This window comes from Protopterus annectens, chromosome 2.part0 (assembly GCF_019279795.1).
Source record: "Protopterus annectens isolate FY-2018-M chromosome 2.part0, PAN1.0, whole genome shotgun sequence".
In the NCBI taxonomy this organism is placed as follows: Eukaryota; Metazoa; Chordata; order Ceratodontiformes; family Protopteridae; genus Protopterus; species Protopterus annectens.
In genome coordinates, this window is record NC_056728.1 from 1,837,938,455 (window position 1) to 1,837,960,541 (window position 22,087).

A 22,087-nucleotide genomic window follows, 5' to 3' on the forward strand; every position below is an offset into this window, starting at 1 on the left:
TATAAACAATTTGAATAGGTCAACAACTGCTCAGGCTACACAATTTGAATAGGTCAACAACTGCTCAGGCTACATACATCAGCAGCATTTCGTTCATCCAGCTGTGAGCGCCCAAGTAAGACTAAGTAATTCAGCCTACTGACTGCTGAAATATTTAGAAAAATGTGAAAACTGTTGCAACTTGAACAGCTGATCTTCTCTAGTTGCACTGCACATGTCAAATGTCAAAATAGTTTTGTCCTCTGTCTTGTATGCTTTAAGAGTTAATCTTTCACTAGCTTGCATGCAGCATGATTTTGTAATTCTTAATGTAAATACGGACAGACTGTTTTTGATGCCTACAAGTATCAATGGGGTGATCAAAAACACCTGGATGCATCACTAACACCTGATTTTGGAATGTAGGTTGCAAACAGGTAGTGCTTTCCTTAACTAGGATTTATTTTGATCTAATCAGTAGTGGTGTGTGGGGGTGGGTCCTTGCTCTAAAATGAAGCTTTATGGCCCTGTTTATATTGTTTGCCTTGAACAGGCTGGTTTAAAATTAAACTATACGTATATTTTCCACACTTACTTCTAAGTATATAAAAGCTGGTATGTTTAACCATGTTAAAATATTTCAGATTTTTTGTTACTGAGGATCACTTGTCTGTGACGAATAAAGGCTTGTTGCTTTGGAACACTACCTGGGGTTTCATGATTTTTGGAAATTATTGTGACTGAGCTCATCAACGAAGTTTTAAGACCACTAGTTTCTCTGTTTTTTATTAGGTTTATTAATAAATTACAATGCTCTGCAGTGAAGGTAACGATGCTCTACAAGTTTTAATTAGCTGAACCACAATAGTAACTGCATATGCCAAATAAGTCTACCAATCAGAAACAAACTTCATTTCCTTGTATTAGTTAGCAAAATGCACAAATACTTCAACTCTATGCACTGATTTTGTACTGAAAATGGTCCGATTCCCAACTACAGGGAGAGGGGGGGGGGGCATTTAAAAAAGAAGTTATGTACTCACCATAACATTCCATATTTGTTGTCCTTGATCTCGCCTTCCTTCTTGTTGGTTGGGTTAAAGCTTGAGAGCTTCCACTGGCTCAAGACTAGACCCTATCCCATCATGCCTAGCGGTAGTTACCCCAATCTCATTTGTGATAACCCAGAAAAAGAAGTTACGTACTTACCACAACGTTCCATGTGACTTGTTCATCTCACTTTCAATCTTACTGATGGGTTCGGAGCCGATCCCTCGGCTCCAAGTCAGCACCTACTACAAAGCTTGAGGATTTCAAGTAGCTCTAGGCCAAGCCCCTATCCCATAATGTACCTTGAGTTACCTCAGAACTTGTTTGCTGCATATAATAATACCATATGTCATTCTATAACTCCATAAGAGAGAAAGTATAGAGGGGTTGAGTGACCAGGAAGGATCTAGCATCTCGGTCTTCCGACAGCCCAGGAAGGGGTAGGAGGGAGGGATGCAAGAATGAAGGCAAGGTGAAAAACTCACATGGAATGTTATGGTAAGTACATAACTTCTTTATGTGAAGTTGTTCAATCTTGCCGTTCATTCTTACTGATGGGTAGCATCCCAAGCACCATCTACCTCAGGTGGCTCACAGGAGTATATTTAGAATTCACAAAAACGGGTTGAGGAAAGCAAGGCAGCAAACACCAACTGGTACAAGTAAAACTTCTTTAATACTTGTGAAGCGCTTTTCGTCTGAGACTGTGGTCAAACTTCCCACAGGAGTATTTCTCAGGACCGTGGATCCAAAGGAGGCCCTGTCCCTAGAGGCTCTGTCAACTTTGTAATGAGTGATAAAGGTACAAGGTTTTGACCAAGTGGCTGCTGCACAAATATTATCAATAGGAAGTCTGGCAGAAAAAGCAGATTATGTAGAAACTGCTCTGGTTGAGTGAACTTTAATTTTATGCTGTAAGGGCATATTGGCAGCTGAATAAGCAAAAGTGATACAATCAGACAACCATTTAGACAGTTATTTTAGCCACTGGCGTACCTTTCCTGGAATCTGAAAATGAAACAAAAAGCTGGTCTGATTTCATGGAATCTTTTATTCTATCCAAATAAAATCTGAGCTGTCTGTGAACATCAAGTTTGTGCAGCATATACTCTAGATTGAGTGGTTGGGGAAGAAAACTGGCAAATCAATAACTTGGTTGAGATTAGTTTCAGTGCAAACTTTGTGCAAGAAAGAGGGGCTTGGTCGAAGTGAGAGACTGTCAGCATGGAAAATCAAATAAGAAGGCTTGATGGACAAGGCCTGAAGCTCTGACAGTAATAGCCACTAAAAAGATGGCTTTCCATGACAAAAATTTGAGGTCACATGAGGAAGCTGGTTCAAATGGAGGAAGAATTATGCGGGAAAGCATAAAATTTAGATTCCATGGAGAATAGGGTGATTTCACAGGAGGCCTAATATGAAAGGTCCCCTTGAGAAAGGCTTTGGATAATTTGTGAGACATAATATTCAACCCTTCAAATCCAAAATGAAAGTTACAGATGGCAGCAAGTTGAACACGGACTGTTGCAGCTCCTTTATTGAAGATCATGGTCAAAAATTCTAGTATAGAGGATGTAGGGGCTTGGTAAAGATTAATATTGTTTTTAGAGGCCCACATACAAATTTTTTTCCATTTGCAAAGGTATAGCTTCCTTTTAGGGGATTTGTGAGAGGATAAGAGAATTTGCTTCGTCTCATTGGAGAGGTTATGGAACCTGGCTATGATGGGAATTGGAGCAGCCAAGCTGTCAGCTTCAGGGACTGCAGAGAGGGATGAAGTTCCCCCGACGACTGCGTCAGAAGGTCCGGAACTGGGTCCAGAATCCAGGGGTTCTCCAAAAGATGAAGTCAAAGGAAGGGGAACCAAATCCGACAAAAGCAATAGGGAGCTATTAGAATGATGGTCCTTCCCAGGGCTTTGGCTTTCTGTAATACCTTGGGTATCAACGGGATTGGTGGGAATGCATAGAGGAGACCCAGGGCCAATCGTGAACGAGTGCGTCCCTTGGGGCTTCTCCCGGAGGGGGAAGAATCAGGGCAAAGTAGCTTCGGCATTTGGTGTTCAAATGACTGGCATAAAGGTCACAGCAAGGCTGGCCCCACCTGCGGAATATCCTGTCTGCTATTTCTGTCTTGAGGGACCACTCGTGGGGCAACAGAATTGCTTTGCTCAGCTTGTTTGCTATCATGTTGTATTTCCCCAAGATGTGCTTTGCTAACAAAGCGCTGGGTGGATATAGCCCACTGCCATACTCTTAGGGCCTTGCGACAAAGGGGGTAGGGATCTGGTTCCTCCTTGTATGTTCAAGTACCAAACCACTGACATGTGGTCTGTCTGAATCGCAATTGTACCCAGAAGAAGAGAGTCCTGGAAGAACTGCAATGCCAAAAGTACTGCTCTCATCTCTAGGACATTGATATTCAGATGTGTCTCTTGATTGGTCCATGTGCCTTGGGCTGTCCTTCCCTGAAAATGCTCCCCCACCCTATCAGGGAAGTGTCCGTGGTCACTGTGGCTGCTGGTGGGGGTAAGAGAAATGGACGTCCTATCGTAACATGAAGTGAGGTCAACCACCACTGAAGATCCTTTTTGCAAGAATTTGTGATCATTATCATGTGAGACATGGGGAGCTCTTGGTAAAAGCATTGAGTGAATAGCCACTGCAGTATCCGCATGTGCATATGACCCACTGGTATGGCCAGAATTGCCACGGCCATCATTTCTAACAATTTCAGAACTTCTGATGCTTTGTTTTTGGATATTAGAATGCAGACATGCTGATGGAGAAGTAAGACTCTTTCTACTGGAAGTCTTAGCGTGGTGGTGGTAGTGTCCAGTTCTGCTCCAATAAAGACGATATGCTGTGATGGTGACAAGGCAGATTTTTCTGAGTTTACTGTAATGCCCAGCTGGTTGCAGAGTGACTTAGTGGATTCCCTGGCCTGAATGAGTTGATGCCTGGTGGTGGCGGTGAGGAGCCAATCGTCTAGGTACAGAAACACCTGGAATCCTAAACGTCTCAGGTGAGCCGTGACTACTGCCATGCATTTGGTGAACACTCTGGTGGCTGTAGTGAGACCAAAGGGCAGGGCTCAAAACTGGTAATGCTTGGCTCCCAGCTGGAAGCGCAGATGATCCCTAGATGGTCTGGCCATTTTTATGTGGTAGCATGCACCCTGGAGATCTATCAAGCACATCTAATTGTCTTTCCCTAAGAAGGGAAGTATTGACTGAAGCGTGACCATCTGAAACTTCTCTTTCTTTACAGATTTGTTTAGTCTGCTGAGGTCCAATATAGGTCCTCCAGTCCCCCGTCTTTTTTAGAACTAAAAAGAATTTTGAGTAAGTTCCGGATCCTGTCTGGTCTGCTGGGACTGGTTGGATGACTCTTTCTTAGCAATGCCTGGACCTCTACTGTTGCTTGTTCCCTGTAACTGGGTGGAACGTCTGGGATTTTTCTTGTCGGTGGAAGGGTGTGGTGAATGGGATGAAGTATCCTCTGGAAATGATACTTTGTACCCAGTTGTCATTTATTTTGAGCCAGACATCTGGGTACAAAGACAAGTGATCCCTGACTGCAGAGTAGGACAGTCGGGCCTCCTTTCAGGAGCGCTGGTAGGGCTTCCCAAAGAAGTGATCTCTGTCACCCTGGTTTTGTGGATCCCCTCTGTCGCGAGGGTGGCGTCTTCCATTATTGCCCCCTCTGCTGCCCCTGGAGGGGGGTTCACCACGTGTGTCATGAAAGGCTCCTTGGGCTTTTCGGAACCACATTTTCCCTCCCCTTTGACCCTTGGGGTAGGGGTGGAAAAACTGACTCCGACGGCAGACAGTCTTTCCCTCCTGCTCACACCTGGTTAAAGTTTCCTTAACTTTGGGCCCAAAAAACTGACGAGCCATCAAAGTGGGGTACTCAAAGGGTGACTAAGGTCTCCGCGAAGGAACACAAGTGCATCCAGGAGTGTCTCCTAAGAGCAACTCCTATACCCGCTGTCCTATTCGTTCCACCAGCTGCACATGAAATGAGGTGCATGGACGAGTTCACTATGGAGTTGAGGGTAGCAAGCTGGGAGGCAACTTTGTCTATAGCTCCTGCAGCTACTGTACCCTGAAGAGCATCTCCCAGTTCTTTAAGGAGATCTCTTTGTAGTCTTGTAAAATGGGTTAAATAGTTAAGTGAACGGAGTGCAAAAGTCGCTGAACTAAACATGCACTTCCCATATCTATTCATGATCCTGGAGTCTCTGATAGGAGGATGGACAGATAAGGAAGTTTCAGACATTTCCTTTTTGGTGGCCGCTGCCACCACCATGGCATCAACTGGCACACCTTTGGTCAAGTAGGATTTATCTTGGGGTGCAGATATGAACTTACTAGGCCTCCTAGGGACAGGCTTCAGGGTGTCCGGAGACTCTACGCCCTTCGTGAGGTGAGACCAGCTGCATAAGCTCATCGAAGGGCTGAGACACCCAAGAGGTGGAGGGCTGAGACCTGAAAGCCTTCAGGAGATCCGCCTCGTCCTCAGTAGAGTTGGACTGCCAATCATCCCTCTGCTTAAGGATTTCAAGTATCTCTGCAAATGAGATATTCTCAGAGGGGGACTGTGGGGACCTTTCTGATTCATCCAAGTCAGTATCAGATGTTACTGACTCGAGGGGAGTCGAAATGCTTCCTCTTACACACACTCTTCCTGGAAACCTCATCAGTGGGGGCTTCTGATGAGGTCTCAGAAGAGCATGGGCCACCCAATGGGGCTTCCTGAGGCTCTGGGTCTCTGCACTTAGCTAGGATCTGTGAAGTAGAAGCAGACACAGGCACTTTAGGGGATGAAGAAGCCGGACATGAAGTTGAGGATGTCTTGGGAGACCTAACTCTCCTCATGGCTTCGAAAATACCCCTGCTCCTATGCGAAGATCCGAGGAAACCGTAGATACCTTCAGCACCAGGACAGTGGGCTCAGAGCCCGAGGTAGGAGCCGAACTCATCCGAGCCGAAGTCTCAAGAGGCAAAGTCGCAACACACAAGTCAGTTAGACTATCCTCCCCGGACCCGACCAGAGAGTGTCGGCTCCCTCAGTCCTCAACAGGTGTCAAGGACGTCAGAGTGAACAGAGCCGAAGACACTGGAGCAGGCGTCTGCTCCGAAGGCTCCGCAATCAGCAAGTCTGACTCCTCCAGTATGGCTTGAAGGAGGAACAGATATAGCTGGCACAAGGGTCTTCGGCTCTGAAGCCGCCTGGGTCAGAGCAGATAATTTTGCAAAGGCAGGTGCCTGTAGAAGCTTCTGCACCACCCAATCCACATCCAAATCTGAGAGTCTAACAGAAGACAGAGATGAATGGACCAATGGTACCGATTGAAGTAGCGGAGATTTAAGAATTTCGGATACCGGTTCCAAACCGGGGATCGGCTCCGAAAAGAAAAGACAGTCGCCTCCGAGACCTGTGGATCCGATGTCCCAGACTCTCTTGACTTTTTAGACTTTTTCAAATCCAGAGAAGTTTTGGAGGACTTTGAGGACTTACTAGATACATCCTGGTCACTCAAAGCCTGCTGGAAAAAAGGTTTCAACAAACCCCTGTCAATGAGCTTCCTCATTCTCTCTTGGAGGACCCGAGAGGAAAAGGAATGGCATATGGACCATGTTTCATGTAAGTGCAAGGCACCCAAGCAGTAGACACAATTAACATGGCAGTCAGTAACAGACATCTTCTGCCACATTTAGGGCATTTTTTAAACCCTGACTTAGGGTGTTTGTCCTTGACATCAGCCATGACAGAAATGGACACACCCAACAACAGCAAATATAAATTAGCCTTCTAATGAAAAACAGGATAACTATAAGCACATACACACAAGCCCTTTAAACTAAGGCCAACTACAACTATTAATAAGCCTTCTAATAAAAAACAAGCTAAATATATGCACACAAGCCCTCAAATTAAGGCCAACAAGCACACACACACAAATTAACTAAGCAGATAATATTAATAAGCAAGTTAACTTTAAGAATTATAAAATACTATGCTAAGAAAAAATGCGACGAAAAGGTCACTGAATAAACAATTTCTAGTCAATTTAAACAAGCCTATGAAGAAAAACGAGGCCAAATATATAGCTATGAAAAAGCACACAAGGAAAGGGAACACTGCAGATAAAGCTTTAAGAGTTTATCTAACCTAAATATCTATTTTAACAATAAATTTCCAATAACTTTTAGAAATAGAAAGTATTAAAGTTTTTACTGGCCCAAGCTAGCAAGAAAGTACAGTTGTGTGCACTTACCATAAATGTAGATGTTCGAGTGTATTCACTGCTGCGGTCATTACATTTGGGTAATCTGCTGGCAGGTTGCCCTCAGTCAGCCTGATTAAAAAAGTCTTGGGTCCTGCGTCGGTTGCTGTCCCTTCTTCCATGACGTCAAGTCGTTGGGGGTATAAAACATGCATCAGACGCCATTACATCAGTTTTTCTTGCCCCAGATGTCAGGTGTCCCCCTAATGGGGAGCAAATAAAATTAAAAACACAAATATATACCTCCAACCAAAAGCAAATACACCAAAAAGGCTTTTAAGCATAGTAAAAGAAAGTAGAGGTATAGCCAGAGGAAAGTAGGGGGCTGGAGGGAGGGTAACCAGGACTGCAACAGTGAATACACTCGAACATCTACGTTTATGGTAAGTGTACACAACTGTACTATGTTCTTCGTGTTTCACTGCTGCAGTCATTACATTTGGGTAGATTCCCAAAGCTATGCTTGGGAGCTGGAGTTTATACAGCATTAGGGCCAGCTATAAGGCCCTGCAAGACAGCAATGGCAAAGCCAAGCTCTGGATTTAGAGAAAATTGGTAAATGATAATGCTTGGTGAAAGTATGTACAGAACTCCAGGTAGCAGCTTCTAGAATATCCCTGGTAGGAACACCTCTGAGAAAGGCTGCAGAAGTAGATGTAGCCCTGGTGGAGTGAGATCTGCTCCCCTGGGGGATAGGTTTTCCAAGGTGCTTATAGCAGAAATGAATGCAATGGCTTATCCATTTAGAAATGGTTTGCTTTGAAATAGCCTTCCCCTCTGCCCCTGCAGCAAATGCTACCAGCAACTGTTGAGATTTTCTTCGAGATTTAGTCCTGTCCAAGCAAAATCTAAGTCGTCTCTGCACTTCCAAGGAATGCCGTTCCCCTTTGTTCTGTGGATTGGGAAAGAAGGCTGGCAAATGAATGGACTGACTAAGAGCCACACTGGAAATCACCTTGGGTATGAAGGATGGATTGGTCCTCAGAGATACCCTGTCCGCATGAAAGATGATGAAAGGCTCCACTGCCATAAGGGCCTGTAATTCAGATATCCTTCTAGCTGAAGTGATTGCTAAAAGGAAGGCTGTTTTCCAAGAAAGAAATTTTAAGTCTGCAGTAGCAGCTGGTTTGAAAGGAGGTAGTGAGCTTCTCCAAAACAAAGTTAAGGTCCCAGGCAGGGGTAGGAGCTCTCCTGGGTGGTCTCAAGTTCTTTGCCCCTCTCAGATACTGCTTGAGCAGGGGATGAGAGAAGAGGGGTGGTTCTGTGTTATAGTGAGCTGAAATAGCTGAAGCATGGATTTTAATAGAGGAGAAAGACAGGCCCTTGTGAAGCATCTGTTAAGTATTGCAAAATCTGAGGTAAATTGGGCACTGCTGTGCTCATCCCTAAAGATTGGTTCCAGGCACAGAATATTTTCCACTTGTCAGCATGAGATTTTCTAGTACTAGGTCTTCTCACCTCCAAGATTACATTCATCACAGGTTTGCTGAGGGATAAGGGTGAATTTAAGTGATTAGCCAGGCTGCAAGGTTCAATGTTGGAAGCTGAGGGTGCAGAATTTGGCTCTCCTGTTGAGACAGCAAGGAAGATGTCTGAGGCAGGTGCCATGGAGATCTTTGTGACACACTGTGCAGAAGTGGGTACCAGTGTTGGCGTGGCCAGTCTGGTGCACTCAAAATCATTCTTGGTTTGTCCTGTTTGATGTTTAGCAGAACTATGGAGAGCAGAGGCAGAGGGGGAAAGGCGTAGACTGATAGGTTTTTCCAGCTGAAGGACAGAGCATCCACTTTCTAGGCATCTTTGTGGGGAGTCCTTGTGCAAAACTTGTCCAACTGGTAGTTCTGGGGAGAGGCAAATAGATCTATGTCTGGGCTCCCCCATTTGGTTGCCAACATGTTGAAAATCCGTGGTTCCAGTTTCCACTCGTGTGGGTCCATGAGATTTCTGCTTAGTCCGTCTGCAGTGTATTCAATTTTCCTGGCAGGAATTGAGCTTGTAGGTGCACTTGGTAGCTCAAGGCTGTGTTCCACAATGCCATGGCTAGTCTGCAGAGGGGTTAAGAATGTGTACCCCCCCTGCTTGTTTATGTACCACATAACAGTGGTGTTGTCTGTCTTTACCATTAGTTGTCCTTGAAGAATGTGGCCCTTGAAGGCTGTCAGAGCATTCGGTACAGCTAACATTTCCTTTTCATTGATATGTAGGTGCATTTGGTTTGGGTTCCATTTGCCCTGAATGCACTTTCCTGCCAGGTGAGCCCCCCATGCATAGTCTGATGCATCTGTAGTTAGGGTTTGAGCGGCAGGGGGTAGTGTGAATGTCAGTTCCTTGCTCTGGTGGCAGGCCTCTGCTCACCATAGGAATTCCAGGCGTAGGCAAGGTATGATAGGAATCATAGTTTCCAGGCTGTGACAATGTTGACTCCATAGACTTTTTAAGTACCACTGTAGTTTCCTCATATGCAGTCTTGCATATGGAATTAGAAGAATGCAGGAGGCCATGAACCCCAAGGCTTGCAGTATTTGTCTTGCAGATAGCAGGGTTTTTGTGGCCATTTGTTTGAAGCAAGTTACCAAATTCATTTGCTTCTCTGGCATGAGGAAAGCCATCTGGGCAGTTGTATCCAAGCTTACACCCAGGAATGTAATCTGTTGAGAGGGTACCAGTTGTGATTTATTTTTGTTTATGGCGTACCCCAGACAAGTCAGAACCCTTTTTACAAACGCCAGCTGATTTAGAAGTATGCCCTGGTTTTCTGCCTGAATTATACAATCGTCCAGGTATGGATATACTTGGAATATTTTTTTGCCTGCAAAATGCAATAACTAGAGCCAGGCACTTTGTGAATACCCTGGGCACAGTAGACAAGCCAAAGGGCAGTGCAGAGAACTGATAATGCAAGTAGCCTGCTTTGAAGCGTAGGTATCTTATGCAAGATTACCTGATTGGGATGTGTAGGTATGCTTCTTTTAAATCTAGAGTTGCCGACCAGGCATCTTTGCCTAGCATAGGAAGTAACTGGTGAAGAGTCAGTATTGTGAATTTTGGAATGTCCATAAAGGTGTTTAGAGTAGACGGGTCCAGAATTGGACGCCATGATTTGTCTTTTCTGGGTATCAGAAAAAGCCTGGAATAGAAACCTTATCCCTTTTCCTCTTCTGGTACTGGTTGAATAGCCCCCATGTTTAAGAGGGAAAGTACTTGTTTTTGAGCCTCTGTCCACTGATTTGGAGGCAGGTCTGGCCACCCGTTTGGTGTTGGCAACGTGTGGAAATGAAATCTGTATCCCTGGGACACTATATTTAAAACCCATTTGTCCTGGGTTATGAATTCCCTGTTCTTTGCATGAAGAGCAATCTTTCCCCCCAAAGGGGCGGCTAAGTGCTTGGTAATTTTAAAAGGAAGTCATTGAGACCGTTTACCATAGGGGGGTGTCTTGTTATTTCCAGATTTGGAAGTGGAGGTCCCCCCATTGCTTAGTTCTGAGAGTCCCCTGGGACTGAAACCTGGTGCTTTTGGTGTGTCTGGGTTTGGCTTGAGAGGATCTGGAAGGAGTTGGAAAAGACCAATTCTTAGTAGGCCAGTGTCTACTAAATCTTGGAGGTTGCACTTGTAAGAAATCTTTAAAAGGTTTGCATAGATTTAGCTTTATCTTCCATCTTTTTTAGAATTTCTTCAGCGTTATTGCCAAACAGGCGGTCATGATTTACAGGAGAATCCAACAATTTTGCTTTAACATGATCAGGCAAAGATTGCTTCTTAAGCCAAGCATGCCTTCTACGCACAGACCCAGTAACAGCAGCCCTGCAGGAGGCCTCTAAAGACTCAAAACCACATTGCAAAGTATGTTTTCCAACTTGTTCAGCAGAATGCAATAAATCCTGTAAATCTTTATTTTCCACACAGTCAGGAATCAACATCATTTTCTGTTTAAACAATCCAGTAATACGCTGTTGATATTTTAACATATGAAATTGGCAGTTTAAAGCCCTAATTGCCAAGGTTGCAGAAGTATAAACCTTTTACCCCATCTATCAAGCACCCTGGAGTCTCTATCAGAAGGGGTAGGATTTTTAGCAGTAGAAGCCTTGATGCCCTTGAGAAATGGTTTCTGGATCTGCAACAGGATTTTTGAAAAGGAACTTGTGGGACTCAGGAACCCTGTAGTATCGGTCAGGTTTACTAGGAGACGGAGGCAGGGAATCAGGGGCCATACTGGATTCCGAAAACACACCATCAACAATGTCTAGTACAGGAGGTATAGCCAAAGGCCTATGCTGAGGTAGAAGGAGGATATCCCTAAGCCTCTCTTTTGAATCCGAAAATTCCTGACTTTCCCAGTGGCAATACTCCCTTAAGGTATGCAAAGTTTCCTGAAAAGAAAAATCCTCAGGAGGGGAAGCAGAGTGAATGGAATCCTCGGCATCAGAACCCTCATAAGTAGGTATGGACAAATCCAGGTCATTAGAAGAGTCAGAAGAAACAGAATCCTGATCAGAAGATTCATAATCAAGCTCAGCCCTAGGCCTCTTGGGGGGGAGGGTTGATTATCCTGATTAGAGTAATTAGATCTTCAGCCATTTTGATCATTTTTTTTAGGCATAGGGTCCTGAACATGTGGCCTGGGCATCGGTTTTTTAGACCCAGATTGAGATTTAGGCCATAGTAATGAAGGTGGAGTCGGTTTAATATGCAAGTCTGTAGGCCTGAATACACCCTCAGAAGCTTGTGCCTGCACAGCGGCTCCAGACCCATCCAAGGTAGAGACATCCGCGGGTTCCATAGATGAAGCATCTCGCGGCATATCGGACTCCGAATGGGTCTCAGTAGAGGCCTGCAAATCAGAAGTAGCGGGTATCAGGGGCTGCAAAAGCGCCTCACTGAGTACCGGCGAACTGGCGACTGGCTTAGGAGAAGCATCAGCAGTTTTGGATCTCGGCGGCCTGTCTCTGTCTTTATCTTTGCGTTTTTTCGGAATCCCGGTAGTTGGATGGCTAACCAATGACATTTCTGGATAATTAAACCAAGAACCAAAATACTTAGAGACAAAAATGCACCGATGACAGATAGTGCGCTGATTAAATAAAGCACAAAACCGACAGCAAGGTACATCGTGGTCAGGGCCTAGACAAGGAATACAGTACGAATGAAAATCTTTGAGGTATTTGCTTTCCACAAGTAATGCAATTATTAACTTTTACTGACATTGGTAAGGAGCAAGAAAAAGTTTACCCAACGGGGTACTAAAACTCGAAAATGAAAATTTCAGGAGTCGGCCGACAGGCTCTTGCGAACTACTTCTGCTTCGGGCACCGCACGGCAAGAAAGACTGATGTAATGGCGTTGGATGCATGTTTTATACCCCTGACGACCTGACGTTATGGAAGAAGGGACAGCAACCAATGCAGGACCCAAGACTTTGTTAATCAGGCCGACTGAGGGCAACCTGCCAGCAGATTACCCAAATGTAATGACTGCAACAGTGAAACATGAAGAACATCCTCCGATCAGTTGTAGAGGCAAACTAGATCAGAGATAACTCAAGGTGCATCATGGGATAGGGACTTGGCCTCGAGCTACTTGAGATCCTTGAGCTTTGTAGTAGGTGCCGACTCGGAACCGAGGGATCGGCTCCGAACCCATCAGTAAGAATGAAATGCGAGACAGAACAACTTCACATCACTATAGACTACAATATGTAGATATATAAACTATAGGCATATATATATATATATATATGCATACATACATACAGACACACACACACATATGCATACATATATAAAAAACCCACCAAGCCATAAGTAAAAGAACTCAGCCTAGTCAACTCATAAGGCAGGAAGGGAATCAAGGCCTATATAGCCAAAAGATGGATAATTAAGGAGGGTGGGATGCAAGAAGGAAGGTGAGATCAAGGACAACAAACATGGAACGTTATGGTGAGTACATAACTTCTTTATGTTGTCCCCATCTCGCTTTCCTTCTGGTTGGTTAGGACCGCGTCCCCAGTACCTTCTTCTTGGGTGGCTCAATGGAATAGACTTTTTAGAACCATGGAACCAATGGATGCCCTGTTCCGGGAGGCCGCATCTACTTTGTAATGAGTGAAGGTATGGGGATTCACCCAAGCAGCTGCCCCACAAACTGAGTCTAAAGGCAGTCTGGCCTGAAAGGCAGTAGAGGTAGACAAGTTCCTGGTTGAGTGTCCTCGAATTTTCCCTGGTAGCTGTTTGTTCTGTGAGTTATAGACATTATGTAATGGTATCTGAAAGCCATTTTGATAAAGTTACTTTTAAGACTGAAGCTCCCTTTCTGTTTTCTACAAAGTATACAAACAATTGGTCAGATTGTCTGAATTCCTGTGCAAGTAAAAAAGTAATTGTCTATGAACATCCAGTTGGTGGAGTTTACACTCTGACTTGTTGCCATGGTTCGAAAATACAGGTAGTTCTACTGACTGATTCAGACTGACCTCTGAGCAAACTTCTGGTAGGAAGGAGGGGGGGTTGGTTCTGAGAGAAACCATATCTTTGTGAAAAATTAAATAAGGAGGACGAATGTATAGAGCTTGTAATTCTGATACCCTCCTAGCTGAGGTAATGGTGATCAAGAAAATTGCTTTCCAAGTAAAAATTTTAGAGAACAAGAATTAGCCGGTCCGAAAGGAGGAAGAATCAAGGCAGGTAGGACTAAATTTAGATCCCAAGGAGGAAGTGGTTCTCTTATTGGGGATTTCAAAAGGATAGTACCCCTCAGAAAAGATTTGCATAGCCTGTGGGACATAACATTGAAACACATTTCTCCCACATGAAAGTTGGAAATAACCATTTGAACTCTGATAGTTGCTGCTGCTGCTCCTTGGTTAAAAGTTTCAGCCAGGAATTCTAGGATCTTTGAAATACGTGCAGTAAAGGGATCAATATTATTCTTGTCTGCCCAACAACAGAACCGTTTCCATTTGCTAGTATACAGTTTTCTCGCAGAGGATTTGTGAGAGGAAATTAGAATATGTTGCACTGCAGGGGAGATGTCAGAAAGACTGGCTAAGATGGGAAGTGAAGGAACCAAGCTGTCAGCTTGAGGGTCTGTAAGGAAGGGTGGAGTGTGCCTGACTGATGCATCACCAGATGCGGAACTGGGTCCAGAATCCAAGTCTCCTGAAGATGGGGCCACAGAAACAGGAACCTTATTTGAAAAGGCCAGTAGGGGGCAATGAGTATTAGCTTGCAACCCAATGATTTTGCTTTCTGAAGAACCTTGGGTATCAGTGGGAAAAGGAGGAAAAGGCATACAGAAGTCCCAGGGGCCAACTGTGAACAAGTGCATCCCCGGGTGATTGTCCCAGTGGGGGGACTACGGCAAAATAGCTGCTGCATTTGGCTTTGATGGATATGGCAAAAAGATCACAGCAAGGCTGGCCCCACTTGCAAAAAAATCTGGTTCGCAATATCCCGTTTCAGGGGCCACTCATGAGGCATAAGGATAGCCCTGCTTAGCTTGTCCGCTATCATGTTGGATTTCCTTGGAATGTGCATCGCAATCAGAAAGCATTGGGAAGATATCGCCCACTGCCACACTCTTAGAGCCTCTCGACACAAGGGGTAGGATCTGGTTCCGCCTGGCTTGTTGATGTACCATACCACTGACATGGTGTCAGTCTGAATTGCAATCGTCCCCTTGGGGAGAGAGCTGTGAAGTGCTTGCAACGCCAGCAGCACCGCTCTCATCTTGAGGATGTTTATGTGCAAGTGGTACTCATGTTGTTGTCAAGTTCTATGAACAGTGTGTCCCAGATAATGCCCCCCACCCTATCTGGGAAGTGTCCATGGTCACTGTAGCCACTGGTTGGGGGAGGACGAATGGTCTGCCTATCATCAGCTGAGTGGACTGAAGCTACCATTTTAGGTCCTTCTTGCAGGTCTCCGTGATGAAAATTTTGTTGGATATGGGTAGATCTTGCATGGACCACTGAGCAAACAGGAGCCACTGTAATAACCTCATGTGGCAGCACACCAAGGGAACTAGCATTATTGCAGCCACCATTGAGCCCAGGACTTTTAGAACAAATCTTGCTTGAGTCTTTTTCCTTCCAATTAAAACTGCAACCTGTTGTCGAATAGTTGACACCCTCTCCTGAGGCAATTTTGCTATCATGTCTTTGGTATCTAGATCTGCCCCTATAAATGTAATATATTGACAGGGCAACAAGGCAGACTTTTCGTAGTTTATAGTGATGCCTAGCTGAAAACAGAGGCGGATTGTGGTGTCCCTTGTCTCGGTTAGTCAATGCTCGGTGGTGGCGGTAAGGAACCAGTCATCCAGATATGGAAATACCTGGAAATTTAGATGCCTCAGATGAGCTGTGACTACTGCCATGCATTTGGTGAACACCCTGGGGGTTGTGGTGAGGCCAAAGGGCAGAGCTCTGAACTGGTAGTGACGGGCTCCCAGCCGGAAGTGTAGAAATCTCCTGGATCACCTGTCCATCTTGATATGGCAGTACGCATCCTGGAGATCGATGGAGCACATCCAATTGTCCTTTCCCAGGAAGGGAAGTATGGACTGCAGTGTCACCATCTGGAACTTTGTCTTCTTGACAGACTTGTTGAGTCTGCTGAGGTCCAAAATGGGCCTCCGGTCCCCTGTTTTCTTTGGTACTTAGAAGAGCCTTGAGTAAGTTCCGGACCCAATCTGGTCTGCGGGGCTTTTTGGACGACTCGTTTTCTTAGAAACCTTTGAATTTCTAGAGTTGTTTGCTCCCTTAGATTGGGTGGCACATCTGAGATGGATTTTTTTCTGGGGAGTGGTGGCATGGAGAAAGGAAACTGTATCCCCTGGATATGATTCGACTGTACCCATGTGTCTTTTGTGATATTTTGCCAGGATTCTGGGTACAGTGACAATCTTCCCCCGACTGCCTCCATAGGTGGACAGGTGGGCCTCCTTTCAGGAGCACTGGAAGGGCCTACCAGAGAATGTATCTCTGTCGCCCAGACTCTGCGGACCCCCCTCTGCCGCGAGGGTGGCATCTCTCACTATTATACCCCCCTCTGCCCCATGGGGAAAAATCACCACGTACGTCAGGCGAAACTCCATGGGATTTCCGGAACCATTTGATCTATGGGATAAGGTCTAGAAGGCATGGAAAAACAAATTCCCATGGCAGAGAGAGAGTCTTGCACCTGGTTAATCTCTTTTACCTTAGGCCCGAACAACGACAAGCCATCAAAAGGGGCGTTAGTAAAGGAGGACTTGAAGGGCTCCGCAAAGTGACAAGGGAGCACCCAGGAATGTCTCCGTATGGAGACTCCTGTGCCTGCAGCCCTGCTTGCTCCATCGGCTGCATAGAAAATAAGCCGCATAGAGGTAACTGCCGAAAATATGGTCGCAAGCTGAGAAGCAATTCTATCTGCAGCTCCCGCAGCTGTAGGATCCTGTAGGGTATCTCCAAGCTCTTTCGGGAAATCCCTTTGAAGACGGGTGAAATGGGATAAATAACTCAGTGACCTAAGAGTAAAGGCCGCTGAAGAAAAGACATGCTTCCCACATCTGTCCATCGTATGGGACTCTGTTCGGCAGATGGACAGAAGCAGAGGTCTCTGCTAATTCCTTCTTAGTGGCCACCACTACCACCATAGCATCAACTGGCACGCCCCTGGTTAGGAAAGGTTTGTCATCTGGTGCAGTTATGAACTTATTGAGCCTCCACGGAACTGTTTCCATCGATTCCAGAGAGCTCCACTCCTTTCGACTTACTACCCATAGCAGCGGGTCGAAGGGCGGAGACACCCAAGAAGTGGAGGGTCGGGAACCGAAAGCTTCTAGATACATGGACTCATCTTCACAAGGGGAAAGGGACATCCAGCCACCCCTCTGCTCAAGGATTTCCAGGATGTCCGAGAACGAAACACGAGTCCTCAAAGTCAGTGTCCGATGTCAAGGACTCGGGAGTCCACATGCTCTGGGGAGGTTTCGGAAGAGGTGGGATCACCCAATGGGGCGTCCTGGAGCATTGGTTCCTACGCTTAGAATGGAGGGATGGTGAGAGGGAAGACACTGGCTCCATAGGGGACAGAGTTGCTGAAACCGAGGGGGAAGCTGTCTGAGAGGACAGCACACTCATCACCTCGATGGCACCACTATCCCCACCCGAGAGAGTCCCCGGTTCCGAAGAGTCAAGAGACCTCTCCCGCACCAAGGGCGATGGATCCGAGGCTGATGTGGGAGCAGAGCTCACCTGCACCAAAGCACAAAGAGGGAGAGTGGGGTCGGACAAGGGTCCGACGCTGCTCCTCCCCTTGGACCCAACGATGGTGGTTTGGCTCCCAGAACCCTCGATAGAAGGAGGTATCGAGGAGATCGGAGCGGATGTCGGAACAAAGAGACTAGAGGTTTTTGGAACCAACGGTTCCACACAATGACTTCCATGCACTCCGGCTCCAAGCTCAAGTGAGTTGAAGGAGGAAGAGACGATCCGGGGGGGGGGGGGGGTTTGAATAGTTGGTTCCACATCCATACGGCCTGGGCTTGATAAGATTTTGTCGAGAGACAGTGTCTTGAGTAGCCTCTTCACCACCCTCTCCAACATCATCTGAAAGGCTCCTGGACGACCGAGAGCAGTGGGTGGACAATTGGTGACTGCCCACCACAGACTGGAGAAGTGATGACTGTAGAGTGGACCACACAGATTCCAAAGGAGGAGAGCTAGTTCTTTTGTGACTCCTAGATGGTTCCAAGGACACTGAAGGAACCACAGGCGATAAAAGTTTTGTCTGACCCGAGAGGTTTCGGATCAGACGAACTAAGATTTTTCTTTCTGCTTTGACTGCTCTGAGGTCGGAACCAACGGAGATGTCAATTTGAAGGATTTTTCTGGTTTTCTTGCCTGATTCCCTTCCACTCGTGTGTTAAAGGGCCCTTTTAATAAAACTCTCAATATAAGTTTGTTTTTCTGCTCCTGCAGGACTCTGGCTCTGAAAGCATGACAAATGGAACATGAGTCCTGCAGGTGCACCGCTCCCAGGCAAACACCATATGTGTGTTGGTCAGGGACATTTTTTTGGGAGCAAGAGTCACACTTTTTGAATCCAGAAGGCTTGGATTCTTTGGGCGCTTGTTTTGACATTGTTGATAAGCACAAATAGCAACAAGCACAACAAAACTATAGTGATTGGTATCAAGAAAAAAGTATACCACTCTACAATAACAACACTATATCTAAAATTTTATATATATATATATATATATATATATATATATATATATATATATATATATATATATATATATATATATATATTTTTTTTTTTAAAATACAGAAAGTAATGGAAGGCAACAGAATGGGGAGAGCCTCTAAGTTAAATGACAACTCCCCCAACCGAGGAGAGCCTTTAACTTAAACAGCTAACTCCTTAAGCAGAAAAGGGAGGAGGAGGGAATAAGGGGAAACCCTCTAACCGAAGGGGGCCGAAAGCAAGGATGAATCCTCTAACTAAAACGGATTCGTAAGGGAGGGGTTAGGCCTGAAGGAAAAAAAAGATGGCCTGAACAACAACAAAAACTAAGATAGAGGTCCTTGAATAAACTACTACTAATTTACAGTAAAAACTTCCTTAGATTTTAAGATTTTAACAACGAATATAATAAGAAAATCAAAAACTTAGCCCGAGCCAGTCTCCAGCAATCTCGAAGCTTCAAGTGGCAAATGATATCTGGGTAACTACCGCTAGGCATGATGGGATAGGGTCTAGCCTCGAGCCAGTGGAAGCTCTCGAGCTTTCGAATACGTCCAAGTCAGAGCAGAGGATCGGCTCTGAACCCAACCAATAAGAAGGAATGCGAGAGGGACAACATAACATATGATGTTAAGTGCTACGGAAGCTTTAGATGTAGAGGTGAGGGGACCAACAAGGAGGGCCAGAAAATGATTCACTGTGATCTAACATATGAGAGAACTTCAGAAGTCTGGGTATCATCTTCTTTGTAATTTCAAGAGGGTACATTATAGTGAAAGGATGGATACGGAGAACAGTGAAATGAAAGGGAGGTTAATAAGTAGATAGATGCACAATGATACTGGAGGCTAAATTCTGGATACAAGTTGTTGAAATCACACACACAACACCCACCTCACACATCATACAACACAAACACAGACTAACATATGCTGGGGCACTTAAAATAAAACTATTCCTAAACAAAGATCACCTAGACAGGCTGTTGTCAAAGCTATGCCTCAGCAAGCCAAAAAGTACTCCGTAAAAAAAAAAAAACAACCTAACCCCAATACTAAGCCCCTAAGACAGGCAAATACACGTCCAAGGACTCTCGCCACAGGGAATACCATTGCAAGATATACTGATGCCCCTCTTACCAGACTAAACAAAAAGATAATGACCAGTTGCTCATCTGGAGTCAGGATATGTCAAATCATGTGCACTAAGTCATTACACCACAGGTACCTGTACGATTCCATCATAGTCCATGTAGGTGTAAATGACCAGAGATGTACCTCCCTGGACTATATGACGAGAGATATTATGGAGCTTTCAGACGGTGCGTCTCAAACTGGTATGAACCTAGCACTGAGCAGCATATTACCATCACAGAGGATGATGCCACAATATGAGCAAAAAATGATTGATTTCCACAACTTCCTATCTTTCTGGTATCATTTCTAAGCAGATCCAATATCTAGCAGGTCAGGAGGACATGGTTAACAGACCACATTGCTTTGCCAAGGATGGTCCCTACCTTTCTCCTCTAGGCTTTCAGATACTGGCTAAAAATGTATCCACCCCTATAGTGCTTTTTTAGGCAATGCCAAATTGACAAACCTACCAACACAGCAAAATCAACTCAACTGAACCATAAGGTGTTACTGCTCAGTGCCAGGAGCTTAAACACACACACACACACACTACAATCCCTCTAAGCCCTCCTCACACTTGACAGTACAGACACCTATGCAGTTACTGAGACATGGTTTAAAGTGGCAGACAGTACCCCGGCAGTGCAAGGTTTCAATGCCTTCCACACTTTTAGACAAGGGCTAAAGGTGGAGGTGACAATCTACAGCAATAGCAAGTATACCTCTAGGGTGGGCAAAAAGGATGATGTGTTGGAGTTCCTCCACGTGCAGGTCACCACAGACAAAATCCCGTATCATATCCTAGCCAATTAGAGGCCACCCTCCACAATGTATACTGGGACATACTCAGGACATTTACCATCCAAGTTAAAGCCCTACTCATGGCAGACATTAATTACCCTCCCCCCCCATAGACTGGGAATCGTACACAGCCTCAAATCCACAAGCACAGAGATACCTGGATTTCATAAATATAAACATCCTTGACGAAACAATTAATCTGCTCACTGGAGACTCCCACATACTGAACCTCAGGCTCATAAACATGGGAGAAAGCTGCACCCCCAAATGTCTCATCCTCCATTCTAAGGTCCGACCATAAAGCAGTCTCCCTTGAAATCAAAATCAACACCATAATCCCATTAAAACTGGTAACAAATTTAAAAACTATTCCAAGGCAAATGACCTTTTATTAAGTGGTAGCCTGTCAAAATTCAATGCCCCTCCAAATCGAGAAAACACAGCAGCCTATGCTGAATTGCTGTCAAACTCTGTACAACCATGTCCAGAGGCAAGCCCAGGACTAGTCCCAGAAACAAACTGCCCTGATGGCACCCCAAATTAAACCGGATATACAACAAAAGGAAAATAATATAGCAAAAATCAAGAAGGGTAATTCCCATAAAGACAAAAACTCTCTTTAAATTAAATAGGCAACTAACAGGGCTAAATTAGGTCAACCAAAGCCAACTTTGAGGTTAAAACAGCCTCCCATGTTAAAGATGACATAAGGCCTTCTTCAGCTATGGAAGAAACCTAAAGATCAGCACACAGCAACGTGCTGAAATGATGGTCAATTGTGCCACATTTACTGAGCCTGGAGATGCATTGAACCTGTTAGCAGACAAATTTATTTCCAACTTTTCCATTCTTTCACCCCCAACCATCCTCCAAAATATATTCTCAAACAGTACCCCTCTAACTATAAATAGGGAATGCACTGGCTGTGCTTGCTAAAGCCAAGAACATGGCCTCATTGGGCCCAGATAACATCCCAGGATGCCTCCTGGAGGACCCCTAGAGTCATTATTTAACTATAGTCTAAAAACAGGCTTTGTGCCATGTGAATGGCGGACTGACAGTCACCCTCCTTCATAAGGGGAAAACCTTCAACAGATCCTGGAGACTATAGACCTATTAGTGTGACTAGTCTTGCAAAGCCATGGAATTCAACAACAAGAACATAGGAGACCTCCAAACACTGGATCCATCCTAGTTTGGCTTTGTCAAACCAAGGTCATGTTTAATGAATCTGGTGGACTTCTTTGAAAAGGACTAAAGTAATGGATAAGGGGAAAACTGTGCATACTGCCTAACTAGATCTGGCTAAAGCATTTGATACAATACCCCAGTACAGTATTGTCAACAAATGTACTGAACTAGGCATAACCCCCTTATAACACTCTTGATAGCTAGCTCTCTCACTGATAGGACCCAGGAGGTTAGAACTGGTGAGGTCACCACCTCCAAGAGGCTGATCATCAGTGGGGTCCCCCAGGGCTCTTGCTAGGCCCACTTCTCTTTGGAATCTACTTCTCAGATATCAAAGCCAGTGTTAAAGACCTCTGACTGACTACGTTTGCAGATGACTGCAAACTGGGAACAATTGTTGAATCC

The 22,087-nt window shown here is 45.1% G+C and overlaps 1 protein-coding gene across 2 annotated transcripts in view; it reads right to left on the reverse strand.

Moving 5' to 3' along the window:
- PLEKHM2 (pleckstrin homology and RUN domain containing M2) overlaps positions 1–22,087 on the reverse strand; it is a 1,089,177-nt gene that overhangs the window by 149,457 nt on the left and 917,633 nt on the right. The gene's annotated exons all lie outside the window — the stretch shown is intronic.